Here is a 25761-nt window from a genome sequence, read left to right on the forward strand (position 1 = left end):
GCACCCACTTCCTATTGTTGTATTTTCTTGGGGGGAAAAGTCAATTTAATTACAGGGAATAAAGATAACCTCTCCTGGCAGATTACCCTGTCACCATGAGAGCAAAGCAGGACCTGCTTAAAGTAGGTTACAGTGGTTAATAAGAAGAGTAAAACCAACAACACTTAAGAATATTTAGCAAAGGTTTAACAAAAATAGAACAGAGAACGGCACTTTTAAGAATATTACTGTAAGCCTAGGGCTTGTCTAAATCAATCTTGGCACATCTGTCTGATGCAGACCGTAAACAGGATTAGAGCTGGATTTATCTGCTTGGCGCTAATTGTGCTCACAGTTTCTGCACATGTCCACTCTTTAAAATACTGCCTGAAAAACAAGCCTGCCTGAGAGATGACTCCCACAACATAGTGTATACAGACATTTATGGTATATTAGATGGTTAAGCAACGTGATGTCTAACAATTTTTTTTTGGCTCTTCAGAATTACTTATCTAATCCCCTAATTAAAAATACAAAATTCTGTTTGAATACACCACATACTGAGATAAATCTGTGAGGCAAGGGACCAATAAATTTGAATACACTTTAATTGTAAGAAGAAAACACAATTTAATTGTTAATAATCAGGTTAAACCAGGGTTTAAACAAATAGGGCTGCTCCTGTAGCTTACTGAAAAATGCATCACAATGCATTACTCTCCTCAATTATGACATAACATTTGTCAGCAGAAAAGTTTAAGTTCCTAAATACATACACATATCAAGAGTGACAAAAAAATAGCACCATACCCAGTAAAATTATAGAGGAAACTAGAAACTTATCATTTACATAGAGAAACAGAGAGAAATTGCCAAATACCCAAGTCACATATTCATCACACCAAGTAAAAAAATTAATGCTCAATTTCTATGTGTAATTTTTTTCCACTTAGTTATTTCTATCATGGATAAACAGCTTAGCTACTTCTCTAAAGAACTTAAGTGCTTGAAGACATATAGGTATTTTTGCTTGAAGTCCAAAATAAATTAATCAGTCAAAAAATTTGGTTACTCTTTAGTTTGAGGATTTGAAATGTAGACAGTAAACATGTAATTCTGTATTTAAACCAACATTTAATGCCTATGATACAAAGTGATACTAACAATTTTAAATTACATGAGCTATGTTTAATCATAAATGCCACATAAAGTTGATTTTGGAAAATATCAGTATAATTGAAAATTTAGTCTGACTTCCAATTATAGAAAATCTTCTATTCTAAAGCTTTTTTTTTTTTTTTGACACAAAATTTATTCATGTTCCAAATAGCTTGGGGAGCACATAGAAATCATTTTTTTTCCCTAAATCTCTACTCTTAATAAAATACATCTATACTTATACTGTTGTTGTATACTGACAGGAGAAACTGGCAAATTAACTCAATCATTTAAATACTTAAATCAAACACTTATATCAGAAATTCTCAATGTGTAGTCTCAGAGGATATACAGGGTCAAAATGATTTTTGTAATAATACTAAAGATATTTGCCTTTTTCACCATTTTGACATTTTCGCTGATAGTGTAAAGGCAATACTTAAGACTGGTATCAGCATGCATCAAGGCAGTGACACCAAATTTTGCTAATAATTGTTACATTCCTTACCACCTCAAATTCAGTTTAAAAAGCCAGTTTTGCTTAATTGTTCTTGATGAAGCAGTAATACTTTAATTTAAAAAAAAATTAAATCTCTAGCCTTGAGTATATTTCTTTTTAATATTATGCATAATGAAATAGGAAATATGCATAAAGCATTTATGCTACAAATGAAAGTGATGGTTCTCTCCAGGAAAAGCACTTATACCATTTCAGTTGCAGCTGAATTATTTGGTTTTTGTGGAAGACCATTTTTATTTGAGTGATCAACTGACAGACTACGGAATTCAGACATGAATATTTGGCAAACATTTTTCTGGGAAATAAGCAAAGTTAGCCAGTCAAGAAAAACAACTGAGAATGTTTGTTGTCAATGATAAAATTCAAGCTTTCAAGCAAAAATTATAATTTTGTGAAACTTTTATCTGCCACAATGAACTGGACAGATTCCCAATACTTAAAGAATTTCCTGATGAACGGGCGGTGATACTAATGTATCCGATATTTTTTAAATATCGTATAATAAAATGTTTCAACATTTGGAAGATCTATATAACTCAGTACACAAGATTTTCCAAATAGTCAATGCAGGACGTTATAAAATCATGCATGAGTAAAAAATTCATTCAAAATGCAAGACAAATAGACTAGCAAAGGTTCGTTGATAGGTTCTTAGATTCCACATTGTAACTAACATTTAAGAATTTAGCACTTAAGATTTGCTGTAGTGTCAAAGAAGGATATCTACAGTTATTTGAAAACATCATTAAAATACTTTTCCTTTTCCAAATACACATCTGCGTGAAACTGGATTTTCCTTATACACTTTAACCAAACAATATATTCACAACAGACTGACTGCAGAAGCAATCTTAAGAATTCCTTCCGCTTTCTTCTATGAAGACTTCGATTAAAGAAAGCTGTGACTTCTATTAAAGAGATTTACAAATATGTAAAAATAGTAAAGGAAGTAGCATTGCTTTTTTGATTGTTTTAGAAAATAATTATTTTAAATAAAAATACTATTCATATTAAAATGCAATGGACTTATTATTGTTATTTTTAATGAATTAATATTGTAAATGTCTTTAATTTCTACTACAACAAATATTAACGAGTATAACTTATATAAACAAAAGCTCTTTGTGGTTTTTAATAATTTAAGAGTGTAAAGAGGTCCCAAGTCCAAAAGCGTGAGAACCCATGGTATATAGTATCCTGAAGATAGGCATAACCTTAAGAAAATGCAACCAAAAGATGGCATGATTCGTACATTTTCTCTTTCATCACTTTGTGTCAAATAACTAAGATTTGATTATTAATATTTTGGACTAGCTTTTCACCAAGTCCCTATTACATCAGAAATAGTGAAAAGACTACTTCAAAATTCATAATTTCATATTCATATTCTATATTCTATAGAATGACTTTACCATGCAACGTGATAGGGTTTTGCCATTTTTTATTTCAGCAAGAGCACTAATGTGCTACTTCTGTTGGGACTATTTATTCCTTGATTTTACTATCTATATAGTTGCATCTGTCATTGTGTATATCCATTGCCATCTCAATTCCTTAGGAAAAAATATAAATGGGGGCACCAATGGTAAATATGACCTTATTTGATTCTTCTTAGTCTTATAATCTAGTCATTTTATTGGCATAATCAGTTCAGATATGTATATCAGTTCATATATGATATGTTGTTCGTATATATCATACCAGATGATCTTTGTACAGATACCCACCCCATGAACCTCAGAAGTATGGCAATTGATCTTTTTCTAGTTTCTCGGCAACTCACTTCAACAATACCTTCCTCATCTTTCTCATTTCTAATCTCTGTATCCCAGCACTCAGCTCAACGCTTCAAATACAGGCTAGGCTTCTCATAAAACTTTGTTGTTGACTGTATTTACAATCAATCAGATAATATCTTAATCATACTGTACGCATTTCCACCTCTGAACCTTTGCTCCTTCATTTCCCAGCAAATGGACGGCCTTCTTGACTCCAGTCTTTTCAAACATTAACCATCTGTCAAAGCACTGTTAAGGCCCTCCTTCAAAGAGACATTCTTTAGTTCCCAGTCCCTCTGACCTCCTACAGCACAGTAGTACTCAGCTGAGATTTAGTCACATATCAGAAGTTCCGAAGTTACCAGAGGGTAAAGGCACAAAGGTCTTTGAAAGCCCTTTAAAGTTGATGCATTTTTTCCCATAGTAATTAAATGGTGGTTTAAAAAATGCTGATGGAGGAAAGGGTTAGAGAAAGATGATCCTATAATAATTTAGCTTAAGCCCAAAAGTTTACTTCTTCTGTTTAAAGTATTTGAACATCTACCACATTCCAGGCATGTCTATATGTAGAGAGGGTGCCAAAAAAAAGTATAGACATTTTAAGAAAGGAAAAGTGTATTAAAATTGTAATACTCAATATATTCTGATAACAAAAGATGAACAAAAGAAGTCACATTTGACTTCTACAATTACAAGAGGTGCTCAAAGTGGTTACCATCAGCATAATTTTAATACAGTTTTTTTTCTTTTCTTAAAATGTGTATACAATTTTTTGGCACCCTGTATGTATTAAAATGCTAATATTAAGGTAACAATCTCCATAAAACAACTGTTTTTATTAAAGCAAAAGTTAAGGAGTTCTTTACCTTTCATGGCCTGAAACTTGCTGGACTGTGAAAATAGGACTAGATCTCAGCCATAACGCTAGCTTCTAATACCAGAGTCTAAGGACAACACCTGGGTATGGCTTTCTGCTTGATAAAGGCCCTCACACCTCACAGTCCAAAAGGACTCACTGACACTCTTTTCTTTTTTCTCTGAGGACCTCAAAGATAGTCACATGGACTTTGCTTTCACCTCCATCATTACTATCAATCAATGCACTACCTGTACAAGTCAGACCCCCCATCACTTATAGGGATCACCGTGAAGATAACACACAGCCCTCCAGATAATCGGAAGGATTCTGCTACTGAAGAATGCTGAAAGGCTCATTTTTACACCACTCCCATTCAGTTTTTCCCCTCAAGACTGTTATTATTTGCTCTTAGGTGGCTGGATGGCTCAGTTGGTTAGGGCGCGAGCTCTTAACAACCAGGTTGCCAGTTTAATTCCCACAACTGGACTTGGAGCTGAGCTGCGCCCTCCACAACTACATAGAAGGACGAGTTGAAGCTTGATGGACCCTGGAGAAACACACTGTTCCCCAATATTCCCCAATAAAGTTTATGGGGGGGAAAAAGAAGAAGACAAGAAATTATTCAGAATAACTACTCAAAGTCCAGGGTATTTGAACACAGCACAGGCAGACCTGTGTTGTTGAAAGGGAGCAGAACGATTACATGAGAGACTAAGGAAGTAGTAATTTTTACTTGTTGAAGACTGGTAGTACCAAAAGGGAAGAAGTTCATTTCAGGAGCCTAGAGAGCTAGAAACAGAATGACACCATCCTGATTATCCAAAAATGGACTGGAAGAGATTCTCCTAATCAGCCTCTGAACAGGACATCTGAACTTATCATCGGTCCACCTTCCTCGTGCCAGAGGAGGCACACCTATGGTCAAGGAAACCACAGGGGTGCAGTGGGCGGGGGTAGGAGGGAAAGGGAGGATAAAGAGAAATTGCCAGAAGCTATTTACATTGAACAAAAATAAACTTTAAACAAATACACAGAATTTGACATGATCTAAAAAGTATTTGTAAAAACCCTTATGTATTTATGTGGTGAGGATTTGCAGTCCTAGAGTTAGTGGAGACCAAAGAAAAGTGATAAACAATTTTAACATAGCTTATGGCTTTATTAAAAAATCCAACTTAACATTCAAGACAAAGTTCATGTTTATTTTTAATATGCTAGGCACAGGGGAGATATGTGCCTTTATTTCATTTCCACCATTAAAAGCATATACTTGACAAATATATTTGTTTTTGGAATTCAAAAACTCTAGCTAAGTAAATCCAATGAGAATTGATTCACTAAAAAATAAAAATTACCTATGAAATGTAGTCAAATTTCCTAATTATTTTCAGTTGAAGTTAGGCAAAATATAAGGAAAAAAATTATCTAATAAACACACACAATAGATATTTATTTATCTTAATAAATAAAAATTATCTTAATAAACACACACAAACACTAAATTATGCTGGTCAGTTCATACGATTTAGGCTCCTATTCACCCAAAATATGATCCTTTACCTACATATTTGATGTAAAACAAAAATATAAAAGCCATTTTGTAGTAGAAATTAGAAGTTATTTTTTTTCTGAAAAAGATTTAAATTTATTCAAAGAGTCTGATATGAACATATACTCAGTGCTTGACCTTTGCATTCTACATATCTGGTATTTAAATAAGTGTGTTCCCAAATAAAAAGTTTTAAAATAGTTTCTACCATATAGTACTATGATAAAAGGCCAAAATTAAAGGTAAAGGTAAGAAAGTATTACCTGATAATGTGAAAATTTTAGGAAAAACTTAAAATTTTCAGATAGCGTATTTTATTTATTTCACTACACTACATAACATGTAATCAAAGCAAAAGCAGTTATAGTATTACAGCAAGCCACCTTCTCCTCTCGGTTGCAATATTACTGTCAGGATTTTTTTTTTTTTTTAGAAAGATAAATTTGATATCAATATGATGTGACACAACTGCATCAAACCTTAATTTCACTCACAGTAAGAAGTCACAGGATTAAATAACACTGTGCAGTCTTTTAGAAAAGTTTATTGCTTCCAGATGGATTCAAGTTTCCTTTCAGCCCTGATTACATCTAATATGCACAGGGTGCCAACATTATAAAGGGCAGAGTCAAAAATATCATTTATATAGATAGCAAGGGGCAGGGTAGAAAAACTTTGCCTTCTCAATTGGTTGTTCTAGTCAGGTCTTGGCTATTTTTAAGAAATGATAATAAACATTTAATTAAAAAAACAAATATCATACTAGGTAAATGTCTTAAATAACGGCTGTTTTACAGAAAAACACAAATCTACCACAAAGCATCCATAAAATGACTCCTAACTCAAGCTGCATGCTCTCTGCCCCCATGTTGGGTTGTGCCATGTGTCACACCGCATGAGGCTTGCTACCAAGATGTCCACCTGTGCCTCTGTGGCAGAAGAGGCATCCATGTTTATTTCATTTCATGACACTGTTGAATATAAGCCATTGTGATCAGCCACATAAAGTCTTTCGAAAATACTGACTACTTAAAAGGCATGTGTGCTAAGATTAAGGCTGCAAGTAAATTACTACTTGCATTTAAAATAGCATTTTCTTATGCATCTGAAGTATCACTCACTACTATAACAAATGAAATCATTTCTATAAAACCCAAACAAAGCTTTCCCCATAATATGAATTAAAAAATAAAATCACATCTGCTCTATCTAGTCCATGAGAGAAAAGCGATAAAAATTCATGATTGAAGGATTTCAGTCTGTAGATCAAGAGCCAATTTTTTTAAATGTAGTAAAACTTTATATAACACTTACATTTTCTCATTTTCTTAAATTTAATTTTTCAAATGTTCTAAAAAATTATACAATTACAAATTTGACTGAATTTAAACGTTAAACAATTTATGTAGCCGTCAAAACAGATTAGCAATTTGAATACAACCGTGTTTCCCCGAAATTAAGACCTAGCCGGACCTTCAGCTCTAATGCGTCTTTTGGAGCAAAAATTAATATAAGACCTGGTCTTATTTTAATACTGTATAATATAAGACTGGGTCTTATATAAGACCAGGTATTATTATAATAATATAACATAACATAACATAATGCTGGGTCTTATATTAATTTCTGCTCCAAAAGATGCATTAGAACTGATGGTCCAGCTAGGTCTTATTTTCAGGGAAACATGGAATTATGGTCTCAAAGCTCAAAAGAAGAGAAAAATGATTAATTTCTGGAAGTACATAAAATCTTTCTTCCTAGAGAACCTTTGGGAAAAGTGGTACTACAATAATTCCTACCCATGCCTAACTTTCTTCTGTGGATATTCAACCAAAACTAAGACAAATATTATTACAGCACTTAATTACTTGCATTTTCTTTCGAGAGAAATGAGTCCCTTTATGAAAGGGATACAAATGTTAAAATTTCAGGTGATTTTTATGAAAGTTTATCACTATCTTTTATTTAATTAATTTTTAAGTGATACTCAAAATGGATATGAGTATTAAAAGTCTTAATTTTAAATAGATTAAAATATCAGGGCAATATTCCTGATCAACTGCTTAAAAATGCCTGAATACACAGGGCAATCAGAAAAGGATCAAATTATACTAAAATTCGACTTAAAGTTACATATCATATCAATAACAGATCAATGAAAGAGAGTCCAACTGGTAAGAGTACCAGGCACTAAAGTAGATCATGAGTTTTATGTCAGCAGATGTTGCATCCATTAAATATTTCTAAGATTTCCAAATAATAATACGCATTTGAATTTACTATTGCTAATAAAATACTACTTTGTTTTCGATAACGGTTAACTATTCTTAACTGGTCACACTGTCTTCTGAGTAACATATGTGTGTGAAAAATGATTTGAGCGTCATTCCTCCTTTCAGTAATTGGAAACTGAACACTTTCCACATGCCAGACTTGTTTTACAGAGAGAAGCCTTTTAGATAGAGATCTTCCATGACTACCCAATAAATAATCACTGAATAAGGATCAGAAAAAAACAAGGGAGCAAACCATGTAGGTACACATCCAGAATACCCCATCTGCAATCCCCAAATCCCCAAAGCTCTTAAAACTGTATGTTTTTTTCTTAAATCTTTTGGCAGCAAAACCTAGCTGACCTCATGTTGTAGCAAAACTGGACCTAAATTGACAGTGTGATTTTAAGTATGTATCTCACTTAGCAAAGATATTCTTAATGTTTCATTCAGAAATTTAATTAGTGTGATTATGGGATCCTACCTGAAGCCAGTTGTGGATCTTATAAATATATATACATATATGTGTGTGTGTGTGTGTGTGTGTGTGTGTGTGTGTGTGTGTGTACCCTGTAATTATCCTTCTAAAAGCAGTAAATATCTGAATTTTTAACACATAGCTGGTTCTAAAGGTTTCTGGGCAGAGGGATGAGTAGTAAGTGTAAAGGCCCCACGGCAAGAGCACACACACGGCAAGAACAGTAAGATGTGGCTGGAGCTGGTGAGAGAGGAGGAGAAGGGTAAGACATGAGAATAGAAAGGTTGGAAGCAGGTAGACCATGTAGGGGTATGCAGATTACAGTCAGGGCTTTGGATTTTAGCCTCAATAAGATGTAAGGTCGTTGGAGGATTTTGAGCAGAAGGATGATATGAACCGATGTGCAGTTTAAAAGTAACATTCTATCTGCTACATGGAGAATAGACTGATAGGGGATTGAAAAATAGAGAAACGAGGAAGGAGACTTATACAATACAGATGAGAAATTATGGTTCCTCATAACAAGACGGTGGCAGTGATGCTGCTCAATTTGGGGTATATTTCAAAGGAAGAGGCAACAGGATTTGTTGACAGATTGGATGTAGATTCAGAGTGAAAGTGGAATCTAGCAGATTTTCAAGTATTTTTGACTTGGGCAATTAGAACGATGAAGTCCCCATGTACTGAGATGGGAAACTTCAAAGGAAGTGCATATTTGGAGGTTGTGGGAGGGATTGTGGAGTTTGTTTCAGGACGTAAATTTGATAAATCTGTTAGACCTCGAAGTTAATATTTAAGTTAGATTGATAAATCTGAAATTTTGCGGAAAGGTCTGGGCTACAGATATAAATTTGAATGTCATGAGTACTTAGATAGCATTTGAAGCCAGAAACTAGAAGAGGTTGAACCACAGAGAGAATGGAAGCAGACACTAAGAGGTCAGAGGACAGCCATGGGAAAATGAAGATAACCAAGAGAGAAGACAGAAGGGGCAGGCTAGAGGGGTATGAGAACCGAAATAGTGACATCTGTCAATGCAAGAAAAGTATCCAGGAGCACGGTATACCTAACTGTCACATTCTGTCCATAGGTCAAGTCAGATGAGGACTGACCACAACAAGTGTGCTGTGGAGTGATGGGAGTCCAAAACCTTAATTATAGAAGATTCAAGAAAGAACGAGAAAAATGTAGACTGAATATTTAATTAAGTCCAGATAGAAAATTGGGGGAGGGCAAACAAATGGGACCAAGTGCTCTTCATGGACTATCTCAAATTATCTTCAAAATAGTTCTATAAGGTAAAAATTATCTCACTTTAGAGATGAGGGTATGGAACTTAAGGAAGCAGGGTGCCAATGATTTTAATGATAACGCTAGAATCTGATTCCAAGAATATCCTATTATCAAAGCTCATCCTTTTACACTACGCACAGCTTCCTATGAATTTACCATACAAAATAAACAAATATTGAGACAATGTCATAGTCTTCTGGGAAAGAACACTAGTTTGGGAGTAGGGAGTAAAAACCTTCGTTTTAGCTCTAGCTCTGTCACCAATCTTGAGGAAAATGCCTTAACTTTTGAGCTTGATAGCTCATCCGAAAAATAAGAGGAATGAAGTAGATTCATTCATTCATTCATTCATTCATTCATTCATTTATTCAAATATTTATTGAGTCATTGCTGGACACTGTTCTAGGTGTTAAAGAAACAGCAGAGATGAAAAACAGGAACTTACCCTTGGTGAGGAAGATGAAAAATATTCAATCTAAAGTTTCTTTCAGCTCTAAAATGTTACAATAGCTGTTTAATGAATATTAATAATAGACAAAAAATTTCCATTCGAGGCTAACGCAAACAGGTTTATATTTATTAGATCACAGAAACCTCACAGAACTGTAAGCTCAGTACTATCGCTATACCCCACTTTACAATGGGGGTGGGGAAGATAAACTTACAGCTTGAATAGCTTGTTCTACACACAGGAACTGAGAAAGCCCAAATTCTAATAGGTAGTCTGATTCCAGAAACCCATCCTTCAATCACCCTCAATAGTATAACAATATACTATTATACCCCATTTTACTGGTGTTTAAGTCTCCTCTCCTGTTAGTTTACTTTTCTTAATGGCTCTCCAAATGTTGAAAATGGGAAACGACAAAGAATAAGATGAAAAAGAAACTGCAGAAGTGAAAAGTGATATAATAAATCAAGAAAACCAAAGAACCCAAAGAAAACCAAAGCTTTGGAGTAACATGAACAAAAATGAAGTCTGAGAAGTCACATAAGGGGAAGAGAACAACAGCCCTCGAGCTGCTGGTTCAGGTCAGTGACCCACCAGGTGCCACGTGCCTAATTGTACAGGACAATCATTAGGCCTGCTTAACTACGGGTCCATCAGGCTTGCTCAAAAAGAGGCCTGCCTTCTCCCATTCTCTCCCAAATCTCTCAAACATGTCCACTCATCAACCTTACTGAGAATCAAAACTTCTAAAAAAGCCTAACAAAGTCAATATGCTCCCTAAATATTTCAGAGAGGAACTCTGGATACTTTCTCATATGTTGTGGTACAATCATGTTTAAAAGGAAAGCAGTTCTTGAGGGTTAAACGGTGAAATCTTCATAGAAATCAGAGAGGGAGAAAGGGGGCAGAGCTAAGTGGCCAGGTCTTAACGACAACCACAGAGGTGACCCTTTGATTATCTGCAGAGGACCAGTATCTGGCTCCTCCCTTTGCATCAGGGATTTCCAGTCAGAACTAAGCACACAGGGACCCTCACCATATCTGGGATCTATTTTCTGTTCCCTAATATTCAGCAGAGAATGGTGACATTAGATTAACTGCATTTTTCATTTTGAAGAACTCCTCTTAAAGCTAACATTTTCTCCTAGGATACTGAAGATTACTTGGAGATCATACTGCTTTACAAATTGTAGAGGCAAGTATCTTAATCAATAATCTATTTTGTTTTAAAATGTAAGTGCCTACCATACGCACGATGTTTTCTGACCTAAATAATGAGACTTGAGGGATGATTAGTTATGATTCTTTCACTGTAGCAGTTAGTGTATTGGAGAGTGGAAGCCCATTTCGGTAGCTAACCATGATGTTGAATGTTACCATATTCTTATTTCTCAATTGCTGGTTTACAAAAGGACACTGGGACCCACTGGAGATTTTAAGAAACAATCATCCAATCTGTCTCTCTATTCATCATACTTGTCTTCTGCCCAAGAGGACCTTTTCAACATAGATTCAGATTAATTCATGTGCTCTAAAGGCCTCTTTTTATTGTATTTATTTATTTTTATTAGTTTCAGGTGTACAATACACTATAATAGTTAGACATTTATACCCCTCACAAAGTGATAACCCCCCCCCCAATAAAGGCCTCCATTAAAAAAATGGTCCAGCATTAAAAGGTCAAATTAGAACTAAATTTCACTCTGATAAATGGGCTTTTATTTATATTTTCTTTTACATATTCTTCTATATTAGCTTACTTTCTACACTGAGTACAATTTACATATGTAATCAGAAAACACACACATTTCAAACCTGTAGTTTTTACATTACCTGAAATTAGTTCTCTATTTCAATTGTTTGCTTCCTTCATTAAGTTCCATTAAGCAGCTAAGAATGGCTGACTAGAGAGTAAACATTATATTCAGAAGCTATTTCCCAAGTACTCAGTAGGAATAAAATTAATACTAAGAAATAAAACTCTACATATTTTCCAAATTATTTCATTCATTCATTCATTCATTCATTCATTCATTCATTCATTCACTTATTCATTCCATTAATGTACTACCTGCCTTGCAAGGAAGCAGTGAAGCTATTACAGTTTTCACTGTAAATAGCATGGTACTGAAACACAGGGATCAAGTGCCTTCCTGGCTAGGCACTAAATCAGACACTTATTTCATTTAACTATAAATCACTTTCAGGTTAGGGTAAAAATTGAAATATATAGGCATCCTTGTCTCTATATTTTAGAAAAGACCAAACAGATCCTCAGAGAGGTGAAGGGGCTTATTGATTACAGATGTAAATGACAGGGCCTTAATTGCAACCTAAGACTGGACTTTAAAGCTCATACTCTTTTCTTCTGTTCTATAGGCTAGAGGTACATATAAAAAACTACCCTGTAATTACAATTGTATTATATGCTTTATAATTAGGCCTTGAGAGGATATGGTTCATTCCATAGAATGGGCTCATGTTTCAGATTACCTTTTGCTGTCTTTCTGAAGCCTCAGAAAAGCAGAACTTGTGTCTATTAAGAAAAAGGTACCAGAGAAAAGCAACAGAGACCAGTGATGAAAAGCATGGCTTCTTATCAAAGGGGTTGGAATCCAGGCTCTGCCTCTTACTACCTGTATGACCTCGGAGAAGTTATTTGAAGTCTTCTTCCTCAGTGTTCTCATCTAGAACATGGGGATGATAATGAGCCCTACTTCCAAAGATTGGTCTGAAGATTCAGTGAGTTAACATACAAGATGGTTTTAACAGGTTTTGGCACATACGAGGTGAGATATAGGTGTTTGCTCCTTTTATTGATGATAATTATTACATTATCTGAACTAATTCAACACACCATCTGCAGTCACCACATCAGTACCTGAATCAGATAAACCACGAAAGTAGGCATGTGTGACAGAATGGTAGTAGACAGGGATGATCTGAGTATGCCTCTACCTTACACTTAGAATACAAAATGTTCTGGCCTTGTCTCAAATTTACAAAGGTAACTCCTGTTAGTAGGGGGGACCCTAAGTGCCTTCCCCAAAGCAGACTAGGAAACCTCCATTGGTACAAAGGTCTTATTTCATAAGAAATATATGGAATAGGTTAGGAGGAGAAAAGTAGGAATTGACAGAGTACAAAAAATAATGAACGGGAAAATTAATTAGAAATAATAGTAAGAGGAAACAATTACCAGGTGTTGACTCATGTGCCACTGCTACCCTCATTGATCCTAGGTAGGTACAAATATTTTCCCAAATATTTTGGGAAATGTATCAAGTTCAGTTTGCATTGATTCTGAAAGGGTTTATGTACCCTATGCAAAACGCAAAGTTCTTCATCAATTCCACTCCAGGATAGGATGACAATGTTTTAGACAAATACTAACGATTATGTAGCATGACACAGAAATTTGATCGCAATCACCTGGTTTCATCATCATGTGGTTTTTCTTTGGATCCTGGATTCTATTACAGAAATATAGGCTGTGCTGAGAAGGAAAACCTTTGTGCACCCTCTGAGTAGAAGGAAACACTGCACACATCACTGCCCTGACTGAGTATTGAAACACTAGATGCTGTGAGAGCACACCAGCCCTGAAATATGCCACTTTCCTTATTCACCATTTCAGCCTCTCAACAGATGTGAAAACTATACCAGAGCAACAGTTTACACATGAAGGAGTTGCTAAGAATTTGAGACTAGATTACATGTCTGTAAGATCATCAACAACAGAAATACATGCTAATCATCTAAGATACACAAAATAATACCCATAGCACAATTATTTCAGAATAGTCTCAAAATGTAAGGTCTTATTCTGAAGGTTTCATTTGTGTTCAAAATCTTTTTGTGGAAAACAAAATGTAAACAACTCTATATTTAAATGATCTTGGTGCAAACTGGCTGTTTAAACCGTGACTACTAACAAACTCTTATTCAAAAAGCTTCAGACTGCAAAAACTAACACCATCAACTTCAGAAATTTGTGTAAGGACCTCCACAACTTTGTGGCTACCTATTTAAGAAATGGTTTATACAGTGGTTCTCAAACTGACCTTCAGATTAATTCCAGATCTTCCATGACAAGGACCTAAGTAGCTCTGCTTTGCTTTATCTAATGGGGGAAAGGAGAAAGGATGCTTTAAGATGCTCTTGAAACGAAGAGATCAAAATTACAGAAACCACTGCTTTTGTACAGTTGTTAATACAAGTAACCATGGATCTCAGAGTGCCCAATTTATTTCAGTGAGTTACTTCGATGCTTGCAAATCAAGGGTCAGTTCATTTGTTTAAAACACTATTTTCAGGGGGCATAATAAAAAAACAAAGGCAGTAACCTACAAAAATATGGTTGAAAGCCTCAGTCTCAATATATTACCCTGTTTCTCCGAAAATAAGACCTAGCAGGACCATCAGCTCTCATGAGTCTTTTGGAGCAAAAATTAATATAAGACCCGGTCTTATTTTAATATAAGTCCATATTATATTACATAAGACCCGGTATTATATTATATTATATTATATTATATTATATTATATTATATCCAGTCTTATTTTAATATAATATAAACATCACCTTATTTTAATATAAGATGATACTTATATTAAAATAAGACGTGGTCTTATATTATATTAAAACAACACCGGATCCTATATTAATTTTTGCTCCAAAAGACACATTAGAGGTGATGGTCCAGCTAGCTTATTTTTGGGGAAATACGGTAAGATCTGGACTCCTGGACACCTTTTCCAAAAAGTTGTCAAAAGAACTTTCCAAAAAAGTAAAATTGAGGGCTTTTCCTGATTTTTAAGGGGATGGATGAGCTGAAGTTTACATAGTCCATTTTCCTTTTAATGTATTTTAGAATTATGTTATTTTTCCAATACATGAATGCAGTTGCCACGTACACAAGATTATTGTAACCTACTCCAGGTAATTACTGCTGAGATCAGCAATTTAATGCCCTTTGTTTGCCAAATTTTTGTTTTCCCAGGAACCAATCCCACTCTATAAAGATGTGTTTCCAGGATACATATAATTATGCTGCGTACAACATCTGTTGCTTTGCATGTTCAGAGCCTTACCAAACCAAGGTAAGAACACGCATCTATATCCACTTTAGGGAGAATGGGTGAAGTATTAAAAGCTTAAATATTCAGATTTTTTTAATGCAGTATTCATCAAAAGTAAAAGCTAATTCTAATTTAAATATTTCCAAATAGAATTAACTCTTTTCGGTCCCTATTTAGATAAATTTTAAGACAGATACTGTATCATTTTTCAATATCACTATTGATAATCCTGAGAAATATCTTATTATGATTTCATATAGGAATCTTAGTGAATTTTTTACTTCAGTTAATCTTTCAGAAGCAGACAGTCTAACAAAAAAAAAAAAAAAACAAGCAACTATAATCAAGGACATCAGAGAAAATAATACTGGTGACCTCTTTTCTGTATTTCACCCTTTAATAGCACAGCGGATTTATATAACAGATAGGGCAATGTTGTACTTTTAAAATGTAGGTCAGTATTTTGATTGCACCACAAAAGTGAATTGTACAGACTTGGAAAAAGCAGAACAATATTGACCCAAATCACTTCTGTGAATAGCCTTTTTAAGGTTCCCCCAACAATCTGATAGTCCAAAGAACTTCCAAATATACAACATAATTATTCATTGGCAAGATACACCAAGAAGATACGGAGATAAGTGAACATTAATTTTAGTACCAAAACCTGAAATAATCCCTTAGTAAATGGGGGAAGTAATGAGATATGGTCATCTCTTACCAAACATTAGTACTCATAAACAAAAAACTGAAGCAATGAGTTCATCATGCTTTCAAAATACATTAGAAGGACAAGCAAACTCCTAACAGTGTTAGTAATATTCAAATGTATTTCACTATCTTTCAGAGTTGCTATTATATAACTAAAAGATTGCTGTTTGGGTCGCATTTAGACTAATTAGATTACCCACGTTCACAGAGATTTAGAGTTGAGGAAATCTACATAAAATGTAAAAAATAACCCATATTTCCAAACAATTTTAACATGTTTTAGCTCACTTGACTTTCCTAACAATTCTTATTTCTTAGCATGACATATAATTTAAAAGTAAATAGCCATGCATTAACCATTATATTAAAAATCACAAAGAATCAAACGAAAACAAACCTCACCTTACTATTAATAGAAATCTGGAAGAGAGGAGGTAAAACCCACTTTCAGTCTTGAAAAAGATTTAGCCAAAGGAGTACTATAGTAAATCCACCTGTTATGGACTGAATTGTGTCTCCCCAAAATTCTTATGTTTTGAAACCCTAACCATCAATGTGACTATATTTGGAGATAGGGCTTTTAAGGAATAATTAAGGTTAAATTAGGTCATAACGGTGGTACCCTAATTCAATTGGACTGGTGTCCTTATACCAAAAGGAAGAAACACCAGAGATGTCTCACTCTCCATGTGTGTACAGAAGAAAGGCCGTGTGAGGGCAGGGAGAAACTGGCCATCTGCGAGCTAAGGAAGAGTGACCTCCCCAGAAACTAACTCTGACAGTGCCTTGATCTTGTACTTCTAGTCTCCCGAACTATGGGAAAATAAGTAAATTTCTATTGCTTAAGCCACCCAGGTTGTGGTATTTTGTTATGGCAGTCCCAGCAGACTAAGACACCAACCTTCCTTAACTTGTCTTAAGTTCTAACTTCTTTAGAATCTCTGTTCTACACTGGGTCCTATCGTCTTATCAAAATATCCAGCAAAACGTGGCAAACAGAGAAACTGAACTTATTTTTTTTGCTTCTATGTTCCACATGTGAACATTGCAGAATATTTAGCACAAAAAGGAGAAAAACATTTAATTGCTTAGTTTGTTAATTAGAATGCTAGAGTTATATTGGGAGGACACAATTATTTTAGATGGGAATTAATCAAGATAGCAAGGGATGCAATCAAGCCCAGAGAGAACAGATGAAAGTAACTGAGAAACTTGTGTAAGATTTGCAAGTCCCATTTACAATATTCCTCATGTTGCCTTCCTGCAGGATCAAACAATCTCCCAAAAGTCCTTGATATTTTTGTTCCACTGGTTCTTTAAAAGTCTGTACTAGAACTAGAAACAGTACCTTCTTGAGCTTCCAAACCCAGGAGGATCCAGCACAGCTATACCTGGAAAGTTAAGGGTCAAGAATGACCCAGGATTAAGTGGAGACATAGATCAGTTTGAAAAGGTTCATCAAAGTACAGAAGAGACCAACTATAAAAATGGTCCCTCATCTGCCTTCACACCTCACTCTTCCTGCCCACTGCTAATGCAGCTCCCGTGTTTCCCCGAAAATAAGACCTAGCCAGACAATCAGCTCTAATGCATCTTTTGGAGCAAAAATTAACGTAAGACCCCGTCTTATTTTACTATAATATAAGACCAGGAATATAATATAATATAATATAATATAATATAATATAATATAATATAATATAATATAATATAATATAATACAATATAATATTGGGTCTTATATTTATTTTTGCTCCAAAAGACACATTAGAGCTCATTGTCTGGCTAGGTCTTATTTTTGGGGAAACAGGGTCCTAACACAGCCTCTTCCCTGGGACTTCAAGTTCTGATTTAAGGGCCTGAAGGGAGGGTTTTAAGACAGTCCCATATGGAGAAAAACTTTGCCACAAGCAAAACACTCCCCCTTCTTACCACTCACCCGAATGCTTGTCCTCTCCAAGGCTCACAAGTGACTTAGGACTCTCCTTAACAGTCTCTCTTCTCCAAAAAAAGAAGAGAAAGAAAGGGGAACAGAGCTTATTCTGGGAACTTTTTCTAAAAGTAATAATTGTGCTGGACATTTATATTTGCTTTTTCTATATCATTTTAACCCTAACCATTTGTAAGGTAAATTATCTTCAGACATTAAAATATCATTTCAGGATAGCATTTATCTGAAATAATATACAGTACTAAATTTAGTATTTGAGGGCATGATTACATAAAATTATAAAAATAATGAGCTTATATTGTCAAATAATTTATTGCAAAGATCAATGCATCACCATTTAGAAAGCGTGTTTCCTCAGCTTCTGTTGTTCTTAACCTGTTTCTGTATTTTTGCCTTTCCCAAATCTAAAACAAGTTACTGACCTTACATTATTTTCTGTGTTATCATCCATAAACTTTGAGAGGCATGATTAAAATTCAGTGGTTAAGAGAATTATTTAATCTGGAAATATATATTATCCCAAGACACAATTAGATTTATTCTCATATATAGGGATCAGGGAAACAAAGGAAAGAAATCCAGTTATTTAAAACAGTAATCCCTTAACACTGGGATTTTGTTTTAATTATAAAGAGTGTGTCTTATTAAGAACAAAACAAAGCCTTCTCCTTTAAGGGAGAAACCCCATTTTCTCTAGTGAACATGCATGCAGGATTTCCTAAAGAATACTTCAACAAGTGAATTTTGCTATTCTTCATGATAAAATTGGCTTTTTAAAAAGAGCATCAAGCAAACAACTATGGGCCCACCTGTTCATGATATCATACTGGACCCCATACAAAGTTAATAGAAATAAATTTTATTCTGCTCCCCACCTCTACACCACTATGATAGTACAAAATTCCCTCTAATAAAAAGTAACAACAAAAAGTGTAAGAAGTAGTAAGTACTAAAATGAAAATTGCTAAATAGTCTTTATACTTCAAATATAACTCCAGATATACCCAGCACCTGAAAATCCTTTTTTATGAACATCCTCCCCCATCCCTATGTTTGCCCCAGTGCCTTGAATTTGGTAGGGGGTAACAGAGGAGTGGGTAGCTATGACTAACAGTAAATGGCCTGTCTATGAAAGGCAAGAAAAGTCACTGAGGACTCCCCCTTAGTTGGTCCTACTCCCATCATACACAGAGGGAGAAACTAAACCACAATTTGAGGGAATTACATTCCCCTTTGGGTCCAGCAACTAGCTTACTTAAATGGTTGAATGTCGAGCCCAGAAGGCTGAAGGGAAATCCTTCTTTCTCAAGGGAATTTGAGGCCCTTGGCTCTATTTCAGGCCTAAAGGTAAGCTACTTAGGCACTCAACACAGCCTTGCTTGGGTTTTATCACTGAAAATAAAGCTTTCAGTAATCCCGTCACCCCTCACAGAATTGAGTTTTGGCATGGAAAGCACAGACCTCACTGAGGCCAAAGCTAAACCACAGCAGATCCAGGATCCTAAGGTAACTGGCAAGGGCCTCACTCAGTTTCAGCCAAGTGATGGCAAGCCGGAGACAGAAGGTTGTCCTAATGACGTAAGTCACCCAAGGGACAGAGGGAGACTAAGAGCAAGAGCAACTGAATGATCACAGAGATGTAAATGATGACATGCTTAGAGTCTGAAGGACTCCAACAGCTGATGCACAGAAAGGAGGTGAGAAGAAAATAAAAGTAAGATGTTCTAGTTATCTTAACAACGCAGACAAACACTGTGATTAAGGACTACAGCTCTTATGTACATTTACTTTTGGGGGTTTAAATTTGGTATCAAGTGTGCAGGTAATAAAAATTTTACAGAAAATGTACTCTAAGAAAATAAAGGGTGTTGGAAAGAATCTATGTATACATTTTCCACTGGAAAATATGGACAAATATTACAATTCAAAGAAAGTTTTGTTTTTCATTTTATTGATGTTTTAGGTTTAAGTATCATAAACATACGGCCATATTGCTTTCGTTGAATAAATAGCTATGTCTTTCAAAATAATTCGAGAAAACAAAGAGGAAAACAGAAAAGAAATGCCTGACAAAGGAAACCTGTGATCACTGCTTCTTAGTCAAGGTCATACCAAAGTAAAAGAAGGGATCCCACCTATAATATATTCAACAGCGTATGTTCTCTAGAAGTTTTGCCCATCTCCTCCAGCAAAGATTACAACTTTATAGAAATTTCACTTCCTTTTCCCTTGTCTGCCCTTACACACCCAAACATACTAAGAAACATGAGCACAGGATATTAACTGACCAATAATATACCACAACCACTACACATTTTTGTAAAACTCAAAGAGTAATTTCAGAACCATTAGAAAGCAATTCTGGACCTAACATTTTGGATCCTAAAGGATCTATTAAAGGGGCACTTTTCTATTTTAAAGTATCAATGACTGAAAAATCAAAATCACAGTCATGAAAATAATATTTTTAAAATAATGTGCACAGGCAGCTTCAATTCTGAATTATGTCATAAAGCTAACTCAAAATGTTGTTAATTAATATCAATAGCATAAAAACCAGACAGTGAGACTACTCTAATGAAATACTGTAGATTCACGTTAAAAAATAACTGGCCGGTCAAATTCTTAAAAAGAAACAGTAGATACCACCACAAAGCTAGCAGATGTTCCTTGGGGTCATTTGTACAAAAACATAAGCATATGTTAAAGAAATCTGACACTATCATGGAATCAGTTGGTGTCTAAAATAATAGCAGCTCCTTATGGCAATATGGTAATATTCGTATCAAATGCACAACACATTAGCTTGCAACAGTATGTGCAGACAAAAGAGCATCAGTGGCAGCAATAATGACCAATGCTTCCATTAAGGTGAAAAAATGAAATTAGAGGCTTATATACAGGGTATAATATTGTTTAACAGTAAATTGAATATGATACTATGTTGAATTTTCAGAGTTTGCATTTAACTGATTTTATTGAGACTCTTATAAAGGCACACTATAAACCAACAAAAACACTAAACTTTTTATAGGGGCCTCCGAAGTGAATTTTCTGATTTCTTTGTTCTAGCCAAAAATAATGGTAAAGATAGTTGTTATTTTTAGAACTAATAATACTTGGTTAGTTTAGTATTCTTCCTTTCAAAATCAATGGCTTCAACCTGGTTTGATATACTCAGTAGTTAAATAATAGGTAACCATTGAATCATTATTTTAATGTAAAGCAGTACATAATTTAGTAAGTGTATATCAGCTTCAACCTCAGAAGTCTGAGATTTTCTAGAATATTTCTTTGCAACTAGTGATATCATCCCAAAGTATACAATGTACACAATGGATGCTAATTAACTGTTATTGACTGAAAGTCTTTGAAAAGTCAAAACCAAAAGGCATTCCAAAGCTTTCCAAACTAATTGTTGGGACTTACCATGTACTCTAGGAAAGTTAAATTTCAAAACCACTTAGAATTTCAAGGCACATTTTTTTTTTCATGCAGAAGAATTGGATGCAAGATGAGTCTGGCATGCATCTAACAAAATGTTCAAGTGCCAAGAAGATTTGAGTAAAATTAGGTTCACCCATAAGATGTTTCCATGGCATGAAGCCCAGTAACAGAGTAGATTTGGTCCCAATATAAAACATTCAAACAACCTGGAAAGTGATAGATTTGTCTTTCATTCAGAAGATAGGATACCAACACAGTTTTCCCCTAAATAAGAAAACAGCTAATTCTAAAACCTGGAAATATGATTTTTATAGAAAATTTTATCTATACCTTTAAAATAAGAGCTTATTATAAATCAAATCCCATGACACAAAATGTATCTACAATATTTAACTTAAATATTTAAATAAAACATTATCTAAAAAGAGTGGGCAATGAAAAGGACTTTAAAAATGCATTCTATCCACCAAGATTTTAACTGTAGTAAGTTCTCATCTGTGTAATGAAAACCACAACAAAACATATACTATCTTCCCTTTACACTTTCAATACATGAAAACATACTTAAAATATGAGGAAACCAATACATGCTAACAGCTGCTCAATTTTATTGATCTTATTCTTTCTGCACAGATGGACACGAGAACGTATTTTGAATTATGTGCTTGTAACCTTTAGTAAGCTTAAAAGTTTAATTTATAAGACATATTAATTATTTGTATTACACAAAAAACAGATTTTATTCAGTAAATGAATTTATTTCAGAGTTCAATATATAAACAGTTCTTTTCCACATATAAAATTATAATTGACATGTTTAAAATTATTTCAGTCTTTTTATAGTTCAATAATACCTAAATTATGGCTGTACAAAGATAACTTTATTTACCAATATTTAACGAATAATGTTTAAAGCTATTTTCAGAAAACTTCTTTTTTTAAGTGGCCTCAATCTATTAAGAAACAGGACGCAGAAGGAGAGAGCCTGAGGCTCATGGAAAACACAGATCTTAAACTTGATAGGGTTCAATTTACAATCCTTCAGGAGCTATTTCTCCAGCTTATGCATTTTCCATGCTCTCAATTTCCTTTCTGTTTGGACAATTTGCTAGTCATTGGCTTATTTGATACTTGGTAGAATACATTTCAAGTAAGATGCTTCTCATTTTGCTGATATGAGAATTAATTTTAGCAGTGTCCACTATCCATTCCATTGACCAAGCTAAAAATCTCAGCACCGCCATTGTTTCTTTCCTCTCCTTCAAGCCCCACATCGTCTAAATTCTACCTCTGATAATATTCCTTCATCTAGCCTCACCTCTCCATTCTCCCTGCCACATACACACTACCTCCCAGATTTTCTGATATATTGGCCACTGAAACGGGCTCCTCAATGTGGAGCCCATTTGTAATCCATCTTGCACCCATGGTTGCCTTTCTAAAACCCAAACTCATTTACTTTAGAAAACAAAAACTTGATATCCTCTGACACTCAGCCTTTGCCACCCCTTAATCAACTCTCAGATGAAGACACCAACTTCGTAGTATGATATTCAAGGCCTCTTACAAACTATTAACTTATCACAAAGCACTGTCATCTCCCCCCATTAACATACACTCTCTCCACAGACTATGGTCTTCTTTTCCAAATAGGTCAAAGTATTCTCTCCTTAGTTTTCCTATAATATTATTTTCCTAGAATGGTTTCCTTACTCCTTTGGGTTACCCACTCCTAATCATGCTTCAAGGCCCACATTCAAGTTTACCCTGTAGCTTTACTTGACCTCCCCCTCTGGGTACCCCAACAGAATGATTTTCTCCTTTAGCTACATTTCCATGGTCATTTATAAAGCCCTAGAAGTAATACCTCATTTGCACATAAAATAGATAACCTGGTTATTTCACTAAGTCTCCTTGCAGATTGTGAAGACTTTGAAGCAGAAATTGTGTCAAAGTGATTGTAGCATCCCTGGAACCTACCAGAGACCCCAGCGTATATTAGGTGCTCCCTGTTGTTAGGAGGAAGAAGCTGAGACCATGAATAATTTAATGAGACAAACACAAATCAAAAATATGATGAGATACCATTTCTCATCTATCAGACTGTTTTTTTTAAAAAAAGTTTGACAATATACTCTTTTGGAGAAACTACACAGAAACATACAATGCTCTCATACAATGATGACAGAAAAGCAAAACAGCACAATTCTTTTGAGGGGATTTGGAAATATTGAGCAAAATTATATAGGAGGGCAGAGGGCAGATGGAAAATCTCTACACCTTCTCCTCAGTTTTGCTATGAACCTAAAACTGCTCCAAAAACTTAAGTGTATGACAAAATTATAGTCCTTTGAGTCAATAATTCCACTTTTAGGCATCTATTCCAAAAATACACTGGAAAAAAATCCAAAAGGAGACCAGACAAGTTTTTCATTACACCATTATTTGCAATAGCAAAAATGACTTGATGCAATCTAAATCCTCCAATAGAGAGTTGGTTCAATAAACTAAAGTGCATAATAGATTATTGTGCAGATATAAAAGGAAATGAGGACTATTGCTATATATACCTCTATAGAGTGATATGCCAGGTATGTTGTTAATTTAAAAAGAAATCAACGTGGAAAGAAAGTATATATGGAATGCTACTATGCATTTAAGAAGGTGGGCAGGGCTGGGATAAGGACAAGACTATATGTACATACTTGCTTATATTTAAAAAAAATAAAAAAATAAACCAAAAACTTGCAAAAACAAGCCTACCTACAATTGGAAGAAAAGAAAATGTTAGAAGGGACAGAGTAAAAGTTATACTTCTCAGAATATCGCTTGTTTAGTAGATTTGACTTTGAAACCATATATTTTACATAATTACAAAACAAACCTGGGTTTTTAAAAAGCAATGCCCAAAATGAAATGAATAATTCCGCACACTGAGTTGGGGGAAGGGGGGTTGTATAACATCACAAATAGGAATGATTCCAAGTATCTTTAAAACACAGTATTTGACTACACATAGCATATACTCTGATTGTATGTACTGTAAGAACAACAAATGACAGAATGATCTTAAATGGCTTTCAGTAATTACATTGCTGATGGTAGCACTGGTATTGTCATTCTGTGATGCGCATGTATTGCCGGATAAAGCAAATGAGTAACGATATTGTTGCAGTGAGGGATTTTAAGGTTAGGAGAAAGGACACGAGTAAAAATCTTTTCGTCTTGAACCTGAACTGTAAGTATCGGCATCATTCCATGACTCATTTTCAATTTAGAAAAATAAAATACATACTTCCCAGCTCTGTTTTCTAAAAAGCCTAGGAAACAGGACTGTACAAAGAAGTACTAGCAATAAGCACACATGGTTCTCAAATTTTGATCTCTACATGCTACCGCCCAATAGAAGGAATTAGGCTTCCTTGATGACAGTGTTAATAACGTCTGTCTGAGGCATGACATGTTCAAGACCAGCCTTGACTATCCTGCCATTCCAGAAAACAAAGTTATCAGAGAGGGCTGAGGGAACATCAAAAAGACTCAGAAATCAATGTAAAGGGGTCCCATTTCTCCAAAAATCCAGAATTGGGACAATTTGAGAATTAGTAAAAATAGTCATTGCTGTGAATTAAAACATATTTAATATGTGCAAAAACCTGAGTTCACAATGAGAATAACAATAAACCTCACTGGTTACCGTGGCTGCTGTGATCTCCCTTTGAGGAAGAACTTGTATTTCTACCACAAGGAAGCCAGTTAGCAGACGGCCTCCTGTCGTTAGTACCTTCAGGATGCACAGGAACCTCAGAGCTGAGGTCACACTCTTCCCAGGCAGCCAGAGCCCATGACTGAACACAGCTGAGGTTTAGCCATTTCTGCCCAAGGCAAGACTCCTAAGGGACAGGCTTTTCTCCCAAGTTCTCAGCATAGATAAGCAAAGATTTCATTAGACATGCATCATGGGTTGAGACTCTGCCCTGCCCTGCCTGTTTCATCTCCCCTTTACAGGTGTCACCTGGGCATCACAGTCTGAAGGTCGTCCCTCTGAATCTGCTTCCTCCCTTTTAGATCTTTCATAGACATTTGCCTCCAGCAAATCTTTCATATGCCTGTGGGAAACTATGGGCCAGACAACCCAATTTGTTCAGAAAATAAATTGCAAGGGAAAAAAAGATAGAAGAAACTGTGGATTAGAAGATATAAAAGACACAGCAACCAATCACAACGTGAAC

The 25761-nt window shown here is 34.9% G+C and overlaps 1 protein-coding gene across 2 annotated transcripts in view; it reads right to left on the bottom strand.

Annotated features, from left to right (window-relative positions):
* CERKL (CERK like autophagy regulator) overlaps positions 1 to 25761 on the bottom strand; it is a 109789-nt gene that overhangs the window by 71484 nt on the left and 12544 nt on the right. The gene's annotated exons all lie outside the window — the stretch shown is intronic.

This window comes from Rhinolophus sinicus, chromosome 17, assembly GCF_057876585.1.
Source record: "Rhinolophus sinicus isolate RSI-liver-muscle chromosome 17, RSI-T2T, whole genome shotgun sequence".
In the NCBI taxonomy this organism is placed as follows: Eukaryota; Metazoa; Chordata; class Mammalia; order Chiroptera; family Rhinolophidae; genus Rhinolophus; species Rhinolophus sinicus.